Here is a 5022-nt window from a genome sequence, read left to right as displayed (position 1 = left end):
GAGCACGTTTTAAAAACACTCTTACATCCTCAGAATCCTTCCGGGGGCCCTGACATCTCGAACTTTAGCAACTTTTCAGGGAGGGGCGCCCTGAGGAAAACAAGATGCACAGAAACCGTCTGACCCCTTCGCCAGGGGCGTGATTTCCTATGGGCGGTTCACTTCTGGGGGCTCACTTCCTGTTGGGGTCTCAGTTTGTTCCTCAGCCCAAAGGGAGGGTCAGAGGCTCGGATTTGACTCCGCTGGGTGCCCTGCCAGCTGCTGATGAGCCACCTAACTGCCCCAGCCCAGTGTCCCCGAGTGTAAGCACTGTACCTAAGGATCAGGGTTGTGGCGACCCTTAAATGGGGCGGAAGCGCTGGGCAGTAGCGGGCGGTCCCCTCAGACGACCTGGGGTCCCCCTCAGTGCGCTTCCCTTCGGGTCTGCGCAGCCTTCACTGGGGTTTCTTCGGGGGCAGCCCTCCCCCTGTGGCCAGGGTGGGGAACAGCACAGGGAGGATGGGGACGCAGACGGGGCCGTGTGCCCCGTGGCTCTGCCAGCAGGCAGGCAGCTTCTCTGGGGTAGGTGGCTTGATGCCAGCGCCCCTTCGTTTCTGGGCAGGCTCCCGGTGGCGCGCTCCCAGGCACATTCTCCGTCCCGGTGACCGTGGGAGTGTGCCTGCCCCTCTGAGCTGTGCCCTGGAGGTGGGGGAATGGCCTTGCCCTTGGACAGTGTGCACAGAGAGTGTGTGCTGAGGAGGGGCGAGGAGGCAGCCCTTCACCATGAACCGGGGCTCTGTAAGTCTGCCCAGGGGCCAGCATCTAAGAGCCCAAACCAAGGAGGAAGGCGATCCCCCAGGTCCTGGCATCTCCAGTTGCTGAAGGCAGGCGCGAAGGTGAGGATGAGAATGGCGTGTAGACAACTGGCCAGAGCCGCTATATGGCTGAGGGTGGAGCCTTCCCCAAGTTTAAGTGGATGGGCAAGAGCCAGGAGACTGGGAGGCTGAGGATGGGGAGGAGGGGGCTGCTGAGAGGGGCTCCTGGGAGAAAAGATGAGGGAGGGCCCAGAACAGAGAGGCAAGGATGTGAGGAGGGAGGCGACCAGGGTCACTTGGGAGGGTGAAGGGTGCCTGTCTGCAGGGCATCAGCTCAGGGCTTGGGGCAGGCTACTCGGCAGGCCCAGGGCACCCCCAGAAGAGAGGAGCCTCTGCCATGTACGGCTTTTTACAGCCTTGTCATTCACCATTCACTCAAATAGCACATACTGAGCACCTGGTGTGTGCTGGTCACCCTGCTGCACACTGGGGACCCAAAGCGTCATAAGACACAGTCCCAAAGGAGCTAACAGTCCCATGGGCTCTCACTCAAAGGCTTGCACCCAGGGTTAAGCTCCCAGCATCTTGGAAGGCAGGCATAGGTACCCCAATTTGCCCTGAGTACAAACAGGCTCAGAGAGGTTTAGTGACTGGCCAAAGGTCACACAGCCAGGAAGTGGCTGTGTCCAGGTCAGTTCTGGGCCCTATTTCAGCCAGGTGGCCTTCAGGGTTAGCCACCCTGTTACCCTCAGCAAGAACAGTATAAGCCAAAGGCAAACAAGTGCTCACTTTTCTGCACACACCTATGTGCCCAGCCCTGTTGTGGCCATGAATTCCAAACCCTGACCTTGCTATCTGCAGCTGAGGGTGCAGTAGGAGAATCTGACATCCCAGGAGAGGGCAGAAGCAAAGGCTTCTGAGAAGGGAGAGATGGAGGGGGTGGTGAGCTGGGTGGACACCTCTCCTCCAAGGTGGCCACTCAGGGAGCCAGGGAAGCCTGGCTAAAGCCTCTGAGGCCCCTCCCCTGAGACCACAGTCCTTATTTCTGGGGGTGGTCACCATCCCACCCCAGAGGCAGGAGAGCCGGCTGGGAGCCCGCTGCTGCTGCCGCCGCCGGACACTGGCCACTGGGAGGAAGAGTTACGGCCCAGTTGCCACTTCTTACACAAACAGCCCAGGAGGCGCCACACCTGAGCAGGCGGACTGCACAGGAAGGAGCCCAGGGCCCTTGTCCTCCCTCCTCCAGGAACTGTGAGTGGAACCCTCACCTGGGGAAGGGGGCGGCCACGGTTTCCTGTCCTCCCCCCTCCCCCAGACTCCCCACCAGGCCCTTCCCTATCCCGTCCAAAAACTCACCTGGTGACCCCTCCTCTCTAGATCGCAGACCCTCTCCCACTTCCTGGGGCAAACTCCAAGGGAAGCCGGAGGTGGCCATGTCTGAGATACAGCAACTGGCCTCGGAACAGATCCATCTGTCCTCTCTCGGGGCCAGCCAAGGGCCTTTGGAAAGTGGGGTTGGTAACAGCAGGGGCCCTGTAGCCAAGCTGAGGGGACTCCAGGGAGCTCCCCGCCCCCCAGCTAGGGCAGCCCTGGGTTGCTGGCTGCTTTCTGCATACCTGGCCTGACTTTCCCTCCCCGTGACTCACCTGCTGCCCCAGGGCCCGGGAGCCCCGCTGCCCAGACTGTGACCTGGCTTGTGAGAGAGCAGGTTCTTGGGTCCCCCCACCAACCCCACATAGCTCTGGCCACCCGGAGCTCTCCCCACCTACCCCTCTGTCCCCTGCAGGCTGGGAGGTGGCCCCATGGTCCTCTGGGGATCTTCCTGGAGCCCCTGGTTCCTGGCAGCCCCAGGCCTCCTGAGATGGGCCCTTGACAAGCCCACCCACCTCCTCTCCTCCTTCCTGGGCCCCAGCAGTCGACCTCCCTCTGCACCTATTTTCTCTGCCCTTCCTAGAGCTGACCGAGTCCAGTGGTGGGAGGGGACGGGCATCAGTACTGAAATGTCAGCCTGCATGGGTGGTCAGTGCCAGGCCCTGGGGCATGGGAAGAACATGACACGACGTGACAATGCGATATGCTGTGGTTGTGTATGACGTGGTAGCGTGTCTGCTGGGTGCAGGATCTAGCTGGGAGAGGAAGTTCTAGGGCTGCCTCCTGGAGGAGGAAGGTGTTGCCAGAGGTAAAATCTAAAGGTTTCTACGATTCCCTCCCATGAAACCCTCTGGACCCAGGGCTTTTTCAGTGGCAGATTTTTTTCTCAGTGTTAATTAGATCTATTCAAGTATCTACTAGTTCTCTAGTTAACTTTGGTCATTTTATATTTTACTACAAAAGCATTTGTTTTCTCTAGATTTGTATATATTATACTTTTAAAATTTATTAATTTCTTTGTGGCCAAGTAAATGATTTTTTTCTAAGTTTTTCATAGACATATGGAAAAAATGTACACTTTCTATTTAAGGGATAAAAGGTCCCTCATGTATCAAATCAAGTTTATTAAGTTTATTGATTATGTATAATTTAAACTTTCACTTCCTTTGTATCCTTATTGGTTTTTGTCTTTTATGCTAATTCTGATGAAGTTTTATTAAACCTCCCTCTCAAATTTTCCCTATAAAGTTCTTCCGGTGCTTTTATTAGTTTTTGCTTTTCATATTTAACGATGCTGCTTTTGGGAGCATGCAGATTTTGAGTATTCTATCTTTATGAATTGTGCATTCCTGTCACTACATGTCATCTCTTTTTATCGTGTTTTAGTGCTTAATCTTACATTTTACCCTTCTATTTTTAATACGGCCACTCTTTATTTTACATTATATTACATTAAAAATAAATCCTTTTATTTTCAACCATTATCATTTTTTAAACTGTATTTCTTGTATACATCATATCACTGCATTTTAAAACCTGAGCTGACTCTTTTACTAGGAGAATTCGATCTGTTCGAGCTTCATTTAATAACTGATAGGCTAATTTTATTTATTTATTTTCCACTGAGGAGTCATAAATTCTAGACATCCTATTTCACACCTGAAAACTTCAGCATGCATTTCTGAAAAGTAATGTTTTGTTTTTCATAACCACCCTACCATTATTATAGCTGACAAAATTAACATTCATTCCTGAATGTTGTCTAAGACCTGGGCTATAGTCAAATTGCCTCCGTTGTCCTAACACATCTCTCTCTCTCCCTCAGTCTCTCTCTCTCCTGGTTTGTTGGCACCAGGATCCAGTCCAAGGTCGTGCCTTGCTTCTCGCTGTCTCTTTAATGGCTTTTGAACACACCCCCACCCTTTCCTTTGCCTTCACGCTGACTAGTCAAGAGACCAGACCAGTTGCCCCGTGGGGTACCTGTCTGTCGTGTGTGCTGGCTTCCTTGTGGCAGTGTTTCCCTGTTCTAACCCGTGTGACCCGTGAAGCTGTAGGGTCTGAAAGGTTCAGGCGAGGGGATGCCCAGGGCTCAGCGACAGATGACGCTAAGGAGGCAGGAGTCACAGATGATTCTACCTGAGTAACAGGTGATGCTGACACGAGAAAGGGAGACAATTTGATTTTGGACATCTTCCCAGGCCTACAAAGGACACCCGGCAGCAGTTGGATGTGTGAGCCTAGAGAGGGGCTGCGAGTTGGTGACCTACGGCTGGTCGTGCTCTCGCAGGCGGCAGAGCGAGAAGCCAGGTGAGACACCGGGCACTGAGGCCGTGGCAGAGGCAGCGCAGCCCCAGCCCAGTCAGGCTGAAGGAGGACCGGATCTGTCATCAAGGGAGTGTGGAAGGCCTTCCGAGCAGGGGGCTGGTGTCTAAGTGAGGGGCAGAGAAGTCAGCTCTGAAAAGGAGGAAGGGAGAAAGGAATTAGTCGGTAAAAGGCGATGCGAGCTGGGCCCAGGGAGCACCCAGGCCACTTCTTTGTTCCTGCCCGACATCTTACTTGCCTCTGTGAGTACACAGCTGTGAGATCTGGGTTATCGATATCTTATTATTGGTAATAAATATAAATAATGCAATTGTCCCATCCATCTGCAGCACTAAATACTTTGAAAAGCACTTTCAAGAACATTTCCTCATTCTATCTTCACTACAATTTCTGGAATGGGCAGAGTAGACATTTTATACCTGGGGAAACTGAGGCAGGGAGGCATTGTGACTTTCTGAAGGTCACCCAGGTGGCAAGTGGCCAAGTCAGGACTGTGTGACCCCAGTGGTCCTCTGAAAGACATGTCTCCTTCCTC

This window comes from Eulemur rufifrons, chromosome 27, assembly GCF_041146395.1.
Source record: "Eulemur rufifrons isolate Redbay chromosome 27, OSU_ERuf_1, whole genome shotgun sequence".
Lineage (NCBI taxonomy): Eukaryota > Metazoa > Chordata > Mammalia > Primates > Lemuridae > Eulemur > Eulemur rufifrons.
Note: the sequence above shows the minus strand (reverse complement) of the source record.